This window comes from Oncorhynchus tshawytscha, unplaced genomic scaffold (assembly GCF_018296145.1).
Source record: "Oncorhynchus tshawytscha isolate Ot180627B unplaced genomic scaffold, Otsh_v2.0 Un_contig_7123_pilon_pilon, whole genome shotgun sequence".
NCBI lineage: Eukaryota > Metazoa > Chordata > Actinopteri > Salmoniformes > Salmonidae > Oncorhynchus > Oncorhynchus tshawytscha.
In genome coordinates this window covers 26365-41417 of record NW_024609705.1, presented here as the reverse complement: position 1 = coordinate 41417, position 15053 = coordinate 26365, and the positions used below count along the sequence as shown (strand labels likewise).

General features: G+C 45.9%; 21 non-coding genes across 21 annotated transcripts; all 21 read left to right on the top strand.

Moving 5' to 3' along the window:
- Positions 1-622: 622 nt before the first annotated feature.
- Positions 623-694, top strand: trnae-cuc. The gene has a single exon. It is a non-coding gene; the product is annotated as a tRNA-Glu (tRNA).
- A 109-nt stretch (positions 695-803) lies between these two features.
- On the top strand, positions 804-875 carry trnae-cuc. The gene has a single exon. It is a non-coding gene; the product is annotated as a tRNA-Glu (tRNA).
- Positions 876-1852: 977 nt separating this feature from the next.
- On the top strand, positions 1853-1924 carry trnae-cuc. Its single transcript has one exon. It is a non-coding gene; the product is annotated as a tRNA-Glu (tRNA).
- Positions 1925-2033: 109 nt separating this feature from the next.
- trnae-cuc lies at positions 2034-2105 on the top strand. Its single transcript has one exon. It is a non-coding gene; the product is annotated as a tRNA-Glu (tRNA).
- A 977-nt stretch (positions 2106-3082) lies between these two features.
- On the top strand, positions 3083-3154 carry trnae-cuc. The gene has a single exon. It is a non-coding gene; the product is annotated as a tRNA-Glu (tRNA).
- Positions 3155-3263: 109 nt separating this feature from the next.
- Positions 3264-3335, top strand: trnae-cuc. Its single transcript has one exon. It is a non-coding gene; the product is annotated as a tRNA-Glu (tRNA).
- A 976-nt stretch (positions 3336-4311) lies between these two features.
- Positions 4312-4383, top strand: trnae-cuc. Its single transcript has one exon. It is a non-coding gene; the product is annotated as a tRNA-Glu (tRNA).
- A 109-nt stretch (positions 4384-4492) lies between these two features.
- Positions 4493-4564, top strand: trnae-cuc. Its single transcript has one exon. It is a non-coding gene; the product is annotated as a tRNA-Glu (tRNA).
- A 977-nt stretch (positions 4565-5541) lies between these two features.
- trnae-cuc lies at positions 5542-5613 on the top strand. The gene has a single exon. It is a non-coding gene; the product is annotated as a tRNA-Glu (tRNA).
- Positions 5614-5722: 109 nt separating this feature from the next.
- trnae-cuc lies at positions 5723-5794 on the top strand. Its single transcript has one exon. It is a non-coding gene; the product is annotated as a tRNA-Glu (tRNA).
- Positions 5795-6771: 977 nt separating this feature from the next.
- trnae-cuc lies at positions 6772-6843 on the top strand. The gene has a single exon. It is a non-coding gene; the product is annotated as a tRNA-Glu (tRNA).
- Positions 6844-6952: 109 nt separating this feature from the next.
- On the top strand, positions 6953-7024 carry trnae-cuc. The gene has a single exon. It is a non-coding gene; the product is annotated as a tRNA-Glu (tRNA).
- Positions 7025-8003: 979 nt separating this feature from the next.
- trnae-cuc lies at positions 8004-8075 on the top strand. Its single transcript has one exon. It is a non-coding gene; the product is annotated as a tRNA-Glu (tRNA).
- Positions 8076-9167: 1092 nt separating this feature from the next.
- On the top strand, positions 9168-9239 carry trnae-cuc. The gene has a single exon. It is a non-coding gene; the product is annotated as a tRNA-Glu (tRNA).
- A 109-nt stretch (positions 9240-9348) lies between these two features.
- Positions 9349-9420, top strand: trnae-cuc. Its single transcript has one exon. It is a non-coding gene; the product is annotated as a tRNA-Glu (tRNA).
- A 1156-nt stretch (positions 9421-10576) lies between these two features.
- Positions 10577-10648, top strand: trnae-cuc. Its single transcript has one exon. It is a non-coding gene; the product is annotated as a tRNA-Glu (tRNA).
- Positions 10649-11625: 977 nt separating this feature from the next.
- trnae-cuc lies at positions 11626-11697 on the top strand. Its single transcript has one exon. It is a non-coding gene; the product is annotated as a tRNA-Glu (tRNA).
- Positions 11698-11806: 109 nt separating this feature from the next.
- On the top strand, positions 11807-11878 carry trnae-cuc. The gene has a single exon. It is a non-coding gene; the product is annotated as a tRNA-Glu (tRNA).
- Positions 11879-13385: 1507 nt separating this feature from the next.
- Positions 13386-13457, top strand: trnae-cuc. Its single transcript has one exon. It is a non-coding gene; the product is annotated as a tRNA-Glu (tRNA).
- A 976-nt stretch (positions 13458-14433) lies between these two features.
- Positions 14434-14505, top strand: trnae-cuc. The gene has a single exon. It is a non-coding gene; the product is annotated as a tRNA-Glu (tRNA).
- Positions 14506-14614: 109 nt separating this feature from the next.
- trnae-cuc lies at positions 14615-14686 on the top strand. The gene has a single exon. It is a non-coding gene; the product is annotated as a tRNA-Glu (tRNA).
- The last annotated feature ends 367 nt before the right edge of the window (positions 14687-15053 follow it).

The following is a 15053-nucleotide window of genomic DNA, read 5'->3' as shown; positions in this document are numbered from 1 at the left end:
ACAGAACGCGTCTCCTTCCTGAGCAGTATGACGCCTGCGTGGTCCCATGGTGTTTATACTTGCGTACTATTGTTTCTACAGATGAGCGAGGTACCTTCAGGCGTTTGGAAATTGCTCCCAAGGATGAACCAGACTTGTGGAGGTCTACATTTTTTTCTGAGGTCTTGGCTAATTTCCTTTGGTTTTCCCATGGAGTCAAGCAAAGAGGCACTGAGTTTGAAGGTAGGCCTTGAAATACATCTACAGGTACACCTCCAATTGACTCAAAGGATGTCAATTAGCCTATCAGAAGCTTCTAAAGCCATGACATCATTTTCGGGAATTTTCCAAACTGTTTAAAGGCACAGACAACTTAGTGTATGTAAACTTCTGACCCACTGGATTTGTGATACACTGAAATATAAGTGAAATAATCCGTCTGAAAACAATTGTTGGAAAAATGACTTGTGTCATGCACAAAATAGATGTCCTAACCGACTGCCAAAACTATAGTTTGTTAACAAGAAATGTGTGGAGGGTTGACAAACAGGTTTTAATGACTCCAGCCTAAGAGGATGGAAACTTACGAATTCAACTGTATGTACCAGCTCACACTGGGAAACGATTTTCACTCTAGTACCCTTCCCTGGTGGTCTAGTGGTTAGGATTCGGCGCTCTCACCGCCGCGGCCCGGGTTCGATTCCCGGTCAGGGAACTACTCTTTTGCTACATGTTTACTTGTGCAACCTGTCACTATGAATATGGAAGGTTATCGCACATATGTACCAGCTCACACTGGGAACCGATTTGCACTGTAGTACCCTTCCCTGGTGGTCTAGTGGTTAGGATTCGGCGCTCTCACCGCCGCGGCCCGGGTTCGATTCCCGGTCAGGGAAATAGTCTATGCTCCTTCTTTACTTGTGCAACCTGTCACTATGAATTTAGTAGGTTGTCGCACATATGTACCACTTCAAATTGCAAACCGATTTGCCCTGCAGTGTCCTTCCCAGGTGTTCTAGTGGTGCACCAGACCCTCCTGCAGCAAAAAACCCCACAACATGATGCTGTGCTTCACGGTTGGGATGGTTTTCTTCGGCTTGCGAGCATCCCACTTTTCGATATAGGACTCGTTTGCCTGTGGATATAGACCATTTTGTACCTGTTTCCTCCAGCATCTTCACAAGGTCCTTTGCTGTTGTTCTGGGATGGAATTGCACTTTTCGACCCAAAGTACGTTCATCTCTAGGAGACAGAACGCGTCTCCTTCCTGAGCAGTATGACGCCTGCGTGGTCCCATGGTGTTTATACTTGCGTACTATTGTTTCTACAGATGAGCGAGGTACCTTCAGGCGTTTGGAAATTGCTCCCAAGGATGAACCAGACTTGTGGAGGTCTACATTTTTTTTTCTGAGGTCTTGGCTAATTTCCTTTGGTTTTCCCATGGAGTCAAGCAAAGAGGCACTGAGTTTGAAGGTAGGCCTTGAAATACATCTACAGGTACACCTCCAATTGACTCAAAGGATGTCAATTAGCCTATCAGAAGCTTCTAAAGCCATGACATCATTTTCGGGAATTTTCCAAACTGTTTAAAGGCACAGACAACTTAGTGTATGTAAACTTCTGACCCACTGGATTTGTGATACACTGAAATATAAGTGAAATAATCAGTCTGAAAACAATTGTTGGAAAAATGACTTGTGTCATGCACAAAATAGATGTCCTAACCGACTGCCAAAACTATAGTTTGTTAACAAGAAATGTGTGGAGGGTTGACAAACAGGTTTTAATGACTCCAGCCTAAGAGGATGGAAACTTACGACTTCAACTGTATGTACCAGCTCACACTGGGAAACGATTTTCACTCTAGTACCCTTCCCTGGTGGTCTAGTGGTTAGGATTCGGCGCTCTCACCGCCGCGGCCCGGGTTCGATTCCCGGTCAGGGAACTACTCTTTTGCTACATGTTTACTTGTGCAACCTGTCACTATGAATATGGAAGGTTATCGCACATATGTACCAGCTCACACTGGGAACCGATTTGCACTGTAGTACCCTTCCCTGGTGGTCTAGTGGTTAGGATTCGGCGCTCTCACCGCCGCGGCCCGGGTTCGATTCCCGGTCAGGGAAATAGTCTATGCTCCTTCTTTACTTGTGCAACCTGTCACTATGAATTTAGTAGGTTGTCGCACATATGTACCACTTCAAATTGCAAACCGATTTGCCCTGCAGTGTCCTTCCCAGGTGTTCTAGTGGTGCACCAGACCCTCCTGCAGCAAAAAAACCCCACAACATGATGCTGTGCTTCACGGTTGGGATGGTTTTCTTCGGCTTGCGAGCATCCCACTTTTCGATATAGGACTCGTTTGCCTGTGGATATAGACCATTTTGTACCTGTTTCCTCCAGCATCTTCACAAGGTCCTTTGCTGTTGTTCTGGGATGGAATTGCACTTTTCGACCCAAAGTACGTTCATCTCTAGGAGACAGAACGCGTCTCCTTCCTGAGCAGTATGACGCCTGCGTGGTCCCATGGTGTTTATACTTGCGTACTATTGTTTCTACAGATGAGCGAGGTACCTTCAGGCGTTTGGAAATTGCTCCCAAGGATGAACCAGACTTGTGGAGGTCTACATTTTTTTTCTGAGGTCTTGGCTAATTTCCTTTGGTTTTCCCATGGAGTCAAGCAAAGAGGCACTGAGTTTGAAGGTAGGCCTTGAAATACATCTACAGGTACACCTCCAATTGACTCAAAGGATGTCAATTAGCCTATCAGAAGCTTCTAAAGCCATGACATCATTTTCGGGAATTTTCCAAACTGTTTAAAGGCACAGACAACTTAGTGTATGTAAACTTCTGACCCACTGGATTTGTGATACACTGAAATATAAGTGAAATAATCCGTCTGAAAACAATTGTTGGAAAAATGACTTGTGTCATGCACAAAGTAGATGTCCTAACCGACTGCCAAAACTATAGTTTGTTAACAAGAAATGTGTGGAGGGTTGACAAACAGGTTTTAATGACTCCAGCCTAAGAGGATGGAAACTTACGACTTCAACTGTATGTACCAGCTCACACTGGGAAACGATTTTCACTCTAGTACCCTTCCCTGGTGGTCTAGTGGTTAGGATTCGGCGCTCTCACCGCCGCGGCCCGGGTTCGATTCCCGGTCAGGGAACTACTCTTTTGCTACATGTTTACTTGTGCAACCTGTCACTATGAATATGGAAGGTTATCGCACATATGTACCAGCTCACACTGGGAACCGATTTGCACTGTAGTACCCTTCCCTGGTGGTCTAGTGGTTAGGATTCGGTGCTCTCACCGCCGCGGCCCGGGTTCGATTCCCGGTCAGGGAAATAGTCTATGCTCCTTCTTTACTTGTGCAACCTGTCACTATGAATTTAGTAGGTTGTCGCACATATGTACCACTTCAAATTGCAAACCGATTTGCCCTGCAGTGTCCTTCCCAGGTGTTCTAGTGGTGCACCAGACCCTCCTGCAGCAAAAAAACCCCACAACATGATGCTGTGCTTCACGGTTGGGATGGTTTTCTTCGGCTTGCGAGCATCCCACTTTTCGATATAGGACTCGTTTGCCTGTGGATATAGACCATTTTGTACCTGTTTCCTCCAGCATCTTCACAAGGTCCTTTGCTGTTGTTCTGGGATGGAATTGCACTTTTCGACCCAAAGTACGTTCATCTCTAGGAGACAGAACGCGTCTCCTTCCTGAGCAGTATGACGCCTGCGTGGTCCCATGGTGTTTATACTTGCGTACTATTGTTTCTACAGATGAGCGAGGTACCTTCAGGCGTTTGGAAATTGCTCCCAAGGATGAACCAGACTTGTGGAGGTCTACATTTTTTTCTGAGGTCTTGGCTAATTTCCTTTGGTTTTCCCATGGAGTCAAGCAAAGAGGCACTGAGTTTGAAGGTAGGCCTTGAAATACATCTACAGGTACACCTCCAATTGACTCAAAGGATGTCAATTAGCCTATCAGAAGCTTCTAAAGCCATGACATCATTTTCGGGAATTTTCCAAACTGTTTAAAGGCACAGACAACTTAGTGTATGTAAACTTCTGACCCACTGGATTTGTGATACACTGAAATATAAGTGAAATAATCAGTCTGAAAACAATTGTTGGAAAAATGACTTGTGTCGTGCACAAAGTAGATGTCCTAACCGACTGCCAAAACTATAGTTTGTTAACAAGAAATGTGTGGAGGGTTGACAAACAGGTTTTAATGACTCCAGCCTAAGAGGATGGAAACTTACGACTTCAACTGTATGTACCAGCTCACACTGGGAAACGATTTTCACTCTAGTACCCTTCCCTGGTGGTCTAGTGGTTAGGATTCGGCGCTCTCACCGCTGCGGCCAGGGTTCGATTCCCGGTCAGGGAACTACTCTTTTGCTACATGTTTACTTGTGCAACCTGTCACTATGAATATGGAAGGTTATCGCACATATGTACCAGCTCACACTGGGAACCGATTTGCACTGTAGTACCCTTCCCTGGTGGTCTAGTGGTTAGGATTCGGCGCTCTCACCGCCGCGGCCCGGGTTCGATTCCCGGTCAGGGAAATAGTCTATGCTCCTTCTTTACTTGTGCAACCTGTCACTATGAATTTAGTAGGTTGTCGCACATATGTACCACTTCAAATTGCAAACCGATTTGCCCTGCAGTGTCCTTCCCAGGTGTTCTAGTGGTGCACCAGACCCTCCTGCAGCAAAAAAAACCCCACAACATGATGCTGTGCTTCACGGTTGGGATGGTTTTCTTCGGCTTGCGAGCATCCCACTTTTCGATATAGGACTCGTTTGCCTGTGGATATAGACCATTTTGTACCTGTTTCCTCCAGCATCTTCACAAGGTCCTTTGCTGTTGTTCTGGGATGGAATTGCACTTTTCGACCCAAAGTACGTTCATCTCTAGGAGACAGAACGCGTCTCCTTCCTGAGCGGTATGACGCCTGCGTGGTCCCATGGTGTTTATACTTGCGTACTATTGTTTCTACAGATGAGCGAGGTACCTTCAGGCGTTTGGAAATTGCTCCCAAGGATGAACCAGACTTGTGGAGGTCTACATTTTTTTCTGAGGTCTTGGCTGATTTCCTTTGGTTTTCCCATGGAGTCAAGCAAAGAGGCACTGAGTTTGAAGGTAGGCCTTGAAATACATCTACAGGTACACCTCCAATTGACTCAAAGGATGTCAATTAGCCTATCAGAAGCTTCTAAAGCCATGACATCATTTTCGGGAATTTTCCAAACTGTTTAAAGGCACAGACAACTTAGTGTATGTAAACTTCTGACCCACTGGATTTGTGATACACTGAAATATAAGTGAAATAATCGGTCTGTAAACAATTGTTGGAAAAATGACTTGTGTCATGCACAAAGTAGATGTCCTAACCGACTGCCAAAACTATAGTTTGTTAACAAGAAATGTGTGGAGGGTTGACAAACAGGTTTTAATGACTCCAGCCTAAGAGGATGGAAACTTACGACTTCAACTGTATGTACCAGCTCACACTGGGAAACGATTTTCACTCTAGTACCCTTCCCTGGTGGTCTAGTGGTTAGGATTCGGCGCTCTCACCGCCGCGGCCCGGGTTCGATTCCCGGTCAGGGAACTACTCTTTTGCTACATGTTTACTTGTGCAACCTGTCACTATGAATATGGAAGGTTATCGCACATATGTACCAGCTCACACTGGGAACCGATTTGCACTGTAGTACCCTTCCCTGGTGGTCTAGTGGTTAGGATTCGGTGCTCTCACCGCCGCGGCCCGGGTTCGATTCCCGGTCAGTGAAATAGTCTATGCTCCTTCTTTACTTGTGCAACCTGTCACTATGAATTTAGTAGGTTGTCGCACATATGTACCACTTCAAATTGCAAACCGATTTGCCCTGCAGTGTCCTTCCCAGGTGTTCTAGTGGTGCACCAGACCCTCCTGCAGCAAAAAAAACCCCACAACATGATGCTGTGCTTCACGGTTGGGATGGTTTTCTTCGGCTTGCGAGCATCCCACTTTTCGATATAGGACTCGTTTGCCTGTGGATATAGACCATTTTGTACCTGTTTCCTCCAGCATCTTCACAAGGTCCTTTGCTGTTGTTCTGGGATGGAATTGCACTTTTCGACCCAAAGTACGTTCATCTCTAGGAGACAGAACGCGTCTCCTTCCTGAGCGGTATGACGCCTGCGTGGTCCCATGGTGTTTATACTTGCGTACTATTGTTTCTACAGATGAGCGAGGTACCTTCAGGCGTTTGGAAATTGCTCCCAAGGATGAACCAGACTTGTGGAGGTCTACATTTTTTTCTGAGGTCTTGGCTGATTTCCTTTGGTTTTCCCATGGAGTCAAGCAAAGAGGCACTGAGTTTGAAGGTAGGCCTTGAAATACATCTACAGGTACACCTCCAATTGACTCAAAGGATGTCAATTAGCCTATCAGAAGCTTCTAAAGCCATGACATCATTTTCGGGAATTTTCCAAACTGTTTAAAGGCACAGACAACTTAGTGTATGTAAACTTCTGACCCACTGGATTTGTGATACACTGAATTATAAGTGAAATAATCGGTCTGAAAACAATTGTTGGAAAAATGACTTGTGTCATGCACAAAGTAGATGTCCTAACCGACTGCCAAAACTATAGTTTGTTAACAAGAAATGTGTGGAGGGTTGACAAACAGGTTTTAATGACTCCAGCCTAAGAGGATGGAAACTTACGACTTCAACTGTATGTACCAGCTCACACTGGGAAACGATTTTCACTCTAGTACCCTTCCCTGGTGGTCTAGTGGTTAGGATTCGGCGCTCTCACCGCTGCGGCCAGGGTTCGATTCCCGGTCAGGGAACTACTCTTTTGCTACATGTTTACTTGTGCAACCTGTCACTATGAATATGGAAGGTTATCGCACATATGTACCAGCTCACACTGGGAACCGATTTGCACTGTAGTACCCTTCCCTGGTGGTCTAGTGGTTAGGATTCGGCGCTCTCACCGCCGCGGCCCGGGTTCGATTCCCGGTCAGGGAAATAGTCTATGCTCCTTCTTTACTTGTGCAACCTGTCACTATGAATTTAGTAGGTTGTCGCACATATGTACCACTTCAAATTGCAAACCGATTTGCCCTGCAGTGTCCTTCCCAGGTGTTCTAGTGGTGCACCAGACCCTCCTGCAGCAAAAAAAAAACCCCACAACATGATGCTGTGCTTCACGGTTGGGATGGTTTTCTTCGGCTTGCGAGCATCCCACTTTTCGATATAGGACTCGTTTGCCTGTGGATATAGACCATTTTGTACCTGTTTCCTCCAGCATCTTCACAAGGTCCTTTGCTGTTGTTCTGGGATGGAATTGCACTTTTCGACCCAAAGTACGTTCATCTCTAGGAGACAGAACGCGTCTCCTTCCTGAGCGGTATGACGCCTGCGTGGTCCCATGGTGTTTATACTTGCGTACTATTGTTTCTACAGATGAGCGAGGTACCTTCAGGCGTTTGGAAATTGCTCCCAAGGATGAACCAGACTTGTGGAGGTCTACATTTTTTTCTGAGGTCTTGGCTGATTTCCTTTGGTTTTCCCATGGAGTCAAGCAAAGAGGCACTGAGTTTGAAGGTAGGCCTTGAAATACATCTACAGGTACACCTCCAATTGACTCAAAGGATGTCAATTAGCCTATCAGAAGCTTCTAAAGCCATGACATCATTTTCGGGAATTTTCCAAACTGTTTAAAGGCACAGACAACTTAGTGTATGTAAACTTCTGACCCACTGGATTTGTGATACACTGAATTATAAGTGAAATAATCAGTCTGAAAACAATTGTTGGAAAAATGACTTGTGTCGTGCACAAAGTAGATGTCCTAACCGACTGCCAAAACTATAGTTTGTTAACAAGAAATGTGTGGAGGGTTGACAAACAGGTTTTAATGACTCCAGCCTAAGAGGATGGAAACTTACGAATTCAACTGTATGTACCAGCTCACACTGGGAAACGATTTTCACTCTAGTACCCTTCCCTGGTGGTCTAGTGGTTAGGATTCGGCGCTCTCACCGCTGCGGCCCGGGTTCGATTCCCGGTCAGGGAACTACTCTTTTGCTACATGTTTACTTGTGCAACCTGTCACTATGAATATGGAAGGTTATCGCACATATGTACCAGCTCTCACCGCCGCGGCCCAGGTTCAATTCCCGGTCAGGGAAATAGTCTATGCTCCTTCTTTACTTGTGCAACCTGTCACTATGAATTTAGTAGGTTGTCGCACATATGTACCACTTCAAATTGCAAACCGATTTGCCCTGCAGTGTCCTTCCCAGGTGTTCTAGTGGTGCACCAGACCCTCCTGCAGCAAAAAAAAACCACAACATGATGCTGTGCTTCACGGTTGGGATGGTTTTCTTCGGCTTGCGAGCATCCCACTTTTCGATATAGGACTCGTTTGCCTGTGGATATAGACCATTTTGTACCTGTTTCCTCCAGCATCTTCACAAGGTCCTTTGCTGTTGTTCTGGGATGGAATTGCACTTTTCGACCCAAAGTACGTTCATCTCTAGGAGACAGAACGCGTCTCCTTCCTGAGCGGTATGACGCCTGCGTGGTCCCATGGTGTTTATACTTGCCTACTATTGTTTCTACAGATGAGCGAGGTACCTTCAGGCGTTTGGAAATTGCTCCCAAGGATGAACCAGACTTGTGGAGGTCTACATTTTTTTCTGAGGTCTTGGCTAATTTCCTTTGGTTTTCCCATGGAGTCAAGCAAAGAGGCACTGAGTTTGAAGGTAGGCCTTGAAATACATCTACAGGTACACCTCCAATTGACTCAAAGGATGTCAATTAGCCTATCAGAAGCTTCTAAAGCCATGACATCATTTTCGGGAATTTTCCAAACTGTTTAAAGGCACAGACAACTTAGTGTATGTAAACTTCTGACCCACTGGATTTGTGATACACTGAAATTATAAGTGAAATAATCGGTCTGAAAACAATTGTTGGAAAAATGACTTGTGTCATGCACAAAGTAGATGTCCTAACCGACTGCCAAAACTATAGTTTGTTAACAAGAAATGTGTGGAGGGTTGACAAACAGGTTTTAATGACTCCAGCCTAAGAGGATGGAAACTTACGACTTCAACTGTATGTACCAGCTCACACTGGGAAACGATTTTCACTCTAGTACCCTTCCCTGGTGGTCTAGTGGTTAGGATTCGGCGCTCTCACCGCCGCGGCCCGGGTTCGATTCCCGGTCAGGGAACTACTCTTTTGCTACATGTTTACTTGTGCAACCTGTCACTATGAATATGGAAGGTTATCGCACATATGTACCAGCTCACACTGGGAACCGATTTGCACTGTAGTACCCTTCCCTGGTGGTCTAGTGGTTAGGATTCGGTGCTCTCACCGCCGCGGCCCGGGTTCGATTCCCGGTCAGGGAAATAGTCTATGCTCCTTCTTTACTTGTGCAACCTGTCACTATGAATTTAGTAGGTTGTCGCACATATGTACCACTTCAAATTGCAAACCGATTTGCCCTGCAGTGTCCTTCCCAGGTGTTCTAGTGGTGCACCAGACCCTCCTGCAGCAAAAAAACCCCACAACATGATGCTGTGCTTCACGGTTGGGATGGTTTTCTTCGGCTTGCGAGCATCCCACTTTTCGATATAGGACTCGTTTGCCTGTGGATATAGACCATTTTGTACCTGTTTCCTCCAGCATCTTCACAAGGTCCTTTGCTGTTGTTCTGGGATGGAATTGCACTTTTCGACCCAAAGTACGTTCATCTCTAGGAGACAGAACGCGTCTCCTTCCTGAGCGGTATGACGCCTCGTGGTCCCATGGTGTTTATACTTGCGTACTATTGTTTCTACAGATGAGCGAGGTACCTTCAGGCGTTTGGAAATTGCTCCCAAGGATGAACCAGACTTGTGGAGGTCTACATTTTTTTCTGAGGTCTTGGCTGATTTCCTTTGGTTTTCCCATGGAGTCAAGCAAAGAGGCACTGAGTTTGAAGGTAGGCCTTGAAATACATCTACAGGTACACCTCCAATTGACTCAAAGGATGTCAATTAGCCTATCAGAAGCTTCTAAAGCCATGACATCATTTTCGGGAATTTTCCAAACTGTTTAAAGGCACAGACAACTTAGTGTATGTAAACTTCTGACCCACTGGATTTGTGATACACTGAATTATAAGTGAAATAATCGGTCTGAAAACAATTGTTGGAAAAATGACTTGTGTCATGCACAAAGTAGATGTCCTAACCGACTGCCAAAACTATAGTTTGTTAACAAGAAATGTGTGGAGGGTTGACAAACAGGTTTTAATGACTCCAGCCTAAGAGGATGGAAACTTACGACTTCAACTGTATGTACCAGCTCACACTGGGAAACGATTTTCACTCTAGTACCCTTCCCTGGTGGTCTAGTGGTTAGGATTCGGCGCTCTCACCGCTTCGGCCCGGGTTCGATTCCCGGTCAGGGAACTACTCTTTTGCTACATGTTTACTTGTGCAACCTGTCACTATGAATATGGAAGGTTATCGCACATATGTACCAGCTCACACTGGGAACCGATTTGCACTGTAGTACCCTTCCCTGGTGGTCTAGTGGTTAGGATTCAGTGCTCTCACCGCCGCGGCCCGGGTTCGATTCCCGGTCAGGGAAATAGTCTATGCTCCTTCTTTACTTGTGCAGCCTGTCACTATGAATTTAGTAGGTTGTCGCACATATGTACCACTTCAAATTGCAAACCGATTTGCCCTGCAGTGTCCTTCCCAGGTGTTCTAGTGGTGCACCAGACCCTCCTGCAGCAAAAAACCCCCACAACATGATGCTGTGCTTCACGGTTGGGATGGTTTTCTTCGGCTTGCGAGCATCCCACTTTTCGATATAGGACTCGTTTGCCTGTGGATATAGACCATTTTGTACCTGTTTCCTCCAGCATCTTCACAAGGTCCTTTGCTGTTGTTCTGGGATGGAATTGCACTTTTCGACCCAAAGTACGTTCATCTCTAGGAGACAGAACGCGTCTCCTTCCTGAGCGGTATGACGCCTGCGTGGTCCCATGGTGTTTATACTTGCCTACTATTGTTTCTACAGATGAGCGAGGTACCTTCAGGCGTTTGGAAATTGCTCCCAAGGATGAACCAGACTTGTGGAGGTCTACATTTTTTTTTTGAGGTCTTGGCTGATTTCCTTTGGTTTTCCCATGGAGTCAAGCAAAGAGGCACTGAGTTTGAAGGTAGGCCTTGAAATACATCTACAGGTACACCTCCAATTGACTCAAAGGATGTCAATTAGCCTATCAGAAGCTTCTAAAGCCATGACATCATTTTCGGGAATTTTCCAAACTGTTTAAAGGCACAGACAACTTAGTGTATGTAAACTTCTGACCCACTGGATTTGTGATACACTGAATTATAAGTGAAATAATCGGTCTGAAAACAATTGTTGGAAAAATGACTTGTGTCATGCACAAAGTAGATGTCCTAACCGACTGCCAAAACTATAGTTTGTTAACAAGAAATGTGTGGAGGGTTGACAAACAGGTTTTAATGACTCCAGCCTAAGAGGATGGAAACTTACGACTTCAACTGTATGTACCAGCTCACACTGGGAAACGATTTTCACTCTAGTACCCTTCCCTGGTGGTCTAGTGGTTAGGATTCGGCGCTCTCACCGCCGCGGCCCGGGTTCGATTCCCGGTCAGGGAACTACTCTTTTGCTACATGTTTACTTGTGCAACCTGTCACTATGAATATGGAAGGTTATCGCACATATGTACCAGCTCACACTGGGAACCGATTTGCACTGTAGTACCCTTCCCTGGTGGTCTAGTGGTTAGGATTAGGCGCTCTCACCGCCGCGGCCCGGGTTCGATTCCCGGTCAGGGAAATAGTCCATGCTCCTTCTTTACTTGTGCAACCTGTCACTATGAATTTAGTAGGTTGTCGCACATATGTACCACTTCAAATTGCAAACCGATTTGCCCTGCAGTGTCCTTCCCAGGTGTTCTGTGGTACCAGCTCACACTGGGAAACGAACTCTAGTACCCTTCCCTGGTGGTCTAGTGGTTAGGATTCGGCGCTCTCACTGCTGCGGCCAGGGTTCGATTCCCAGGGAACTTCCTTTTGCTACATGATGCAACCTGTCTATGTGGAAGGTTATCGGTACCAGCTTCCGGCACTGTAGTACCCTTCCCTGGTGGTCTCGGTCACCAGGGTTCGATTCCTGGTCAGGGAACTAGTCTTTTGCTACATGTTTACTTGTGCAACCTGTCACTATGAATATGGAAGGTTATCGCACATATGTACCACTTCAAATTGCAAACCGATTTGCCCTGCAGTGTCCTTCCCAGGTGTTATAGTGGTGCACCAGACCCTGCTGCAGCAAAAAAAAAACACAACATGATGCTGTGCTTCACGGTTGGGATGGTTTTCTTCAGCTTGCGAGCATCCCACTTTTCGATATAGGACTCGTTTGCCTGTGGATATAGACCATTTTGTACCTGTTTCCTCCAGCATCTTCACAAGGTCCTTTGCTGTTGTTCTGGGATGGAATTGCACTTTTCGACCCAAAGTACGTTCATCTCTAGGAGACAGAACGCGTCTCCTTCCTGAGCGGTATGACGCCTGCGTGGTCCCATGGTGTTTATACTTGCGTACTATTGTTTCTACAGATGAGCGAGGTACCTTCAGGCGTTTGGAAATTGCTCCCAAGGATGAACCAGACTTGTGGAGGTCTACATTTTTTTCTGAGGTCTTGGCTGATTTCCTTTGGTTTTCCCATGGAGTCAAGCAAAGAGGCACTGAGTTTGAAGGTAGGCCTTGAAATACATCTACAGGTACACCTCCAATTGACTCAAAGGATGTCAATTAGCCTATCAGAAGCTTCTAAAGCCATGACATCATTTTCGGGAATTTTCCAAACTGTTTAAAGGCACAGACAACTTAGTGTATGTAAACTTCTGACCCACTGGATTTGTGATACACTGAATTATAAGTGAAATAATCGGTCTGAAAACAATTGTTGGAAAAATGACTTGTGTCATGCACAAAGTAGATGTCCTAACCGACTGCCAAAACTATAGTTTGTTAACAAGAAATGTGTGGAGGGGTTGACAAACAGGTTTTAATGACTCCAGCCTAAGAGGATGGAAACTTACGACTTCAACTGTATGTACCAGCTCACACTGGGAAACGATTTTCACTCTAGTACCCTTCCCTGGTGGTCTAGTGGTTAGGATTCGGCGCTCTCACCGCTTCGGCCAGGGTTCGATTCCCGTTCAGGGAACTCCTCCTTTGCTACATGTTTACTTGTGCAACCTGTCACTATGAATATGGAAGGTTATCGCACATATGTACCAGCTCACACTGGGAACCGATTTGCACTGTAGTACCCTTCCCTGGTGGTCTAGTGGTTAGGATTCAGTGCTCTCACCGCCGCGGCCCGGGTTCGATTCCCGGTCAGGGAAATAGTCTATGCTCCTTCTTTACTTGTGCAGCCTGTCACTATGAATTTAGTAGGTTGTCGCACATATGTACCACTTCAAATTGCAAACCGATTTGCCCTGCAGTGTCCTTCCCAGGTGTTCTAGTGGTGCACCAGACCCTCCTGCAGCAAAAAAACCCCACAACATGATGCTGTGCTTCACGGTTGGGATGGTTTTCTTCGGCTTGCGAGCATCCCACTTTTCGATATAGGACTCGTTTGCCTGTGGATATAGACCATTTTGTACCTGTTTCCTCCAGCATCTTCACAAGGTCCTTTGCTGTTGTTCTGGGATGGAATTGCACTTTTCGACCCAAAGTACGTTCATCTCTAGGAGACAGAACGCGTCTCCTTCCTGAGCGGTATGACGCCTGCGTGGTCCCATGGTGTTTATACTTGCGTACTATTGTTTCTACAGATGAGCGAGGTACCTTCAGGCGTTTGGAAATTGCTCCCAAGGATGAACCAGACTTGTGGAGGTCTACATTTTTTTCTGAGGTCTTGGCTAATTTCCTTTGGTTTTCCCATGGAGTCAAGCAAAGAGGCACTGAGTTTGAAGGTAGGCCTTGAAATACATCTACAGGTACACCTCCAATTGACTCAAAGGATGTCAATTAGCCTATCAGAAGCTTCTAAAGCCATGACATCATTTTCGGGAATTTTCCAAACTGTTTAAAGGCACAGACAACTTAGTGTATGTAAACTTCTGACCCACTGGATTTGTGATACACTGAATTATAAGTGAAATAATCGGTCTGAAAACAATTGTTGGAAAAATGACTTGTGTCATGCACAAAGTAGATGTCCTAACCGACTGCCAAAACTATAGTTTGTTAACAAGAAATGTGTGGAGGGTTGACAAACAGGTTTTAATGACTCCAGCCTAAGAGGATGGAAACTTACGACTTCAACTGTATGTACCAGCTCACACTGGGAAACGATTTTCACTCTAGTACCCTTCCCTGGTGGTCTAGTGGTTAGGATTCGGCGCTCTCACCGCCGCGGCCCGGGTTCGATTCCCGGTCAGGGAACTACTCTTTTGCTACATGTTTACTTGTGCAACCTGTCACTATGAATATGGAAGGTTATCGCACATATGTACCAGCTCACACTGGGAACCGATTTGCACTGTAGTACCCTTCCCTGGTGGTCTAGTGGTTAGGATTAGGTGCTCTCACCGCCGCGGCCCGGGTTTGATTCCCGGTCAGGGAAATAGTCTATGCTCCTTCTTTACTTGTGCAACCTGTCACTATGAATTTAGTAGGTTGTCGCACATATGTACCACTTCAAATTGCAAACCGATTTGCCCTGCAGTGTCCTTCCCAGGTGTTCTAGTGGTGCACCAGACCCTCCTGCAGCAAATTCCTGGTCAGGGAACTAGTCTTTTGCTACAACAACCTGTCATGAATATGGAAGGTTATCTGTACCACTTCAAATTGCAAACCGATTTGCCCTGCAGTGTCCTTCCCAGGTGTTATAGTGGTGCACCAGACCCTCCTGCAGCAAAAAAAAACACAACATGATGCTGTGCTTCACGGTTGGGATGGTTTTCTTCGGCTTGCGAGCATCCCACTTTTCG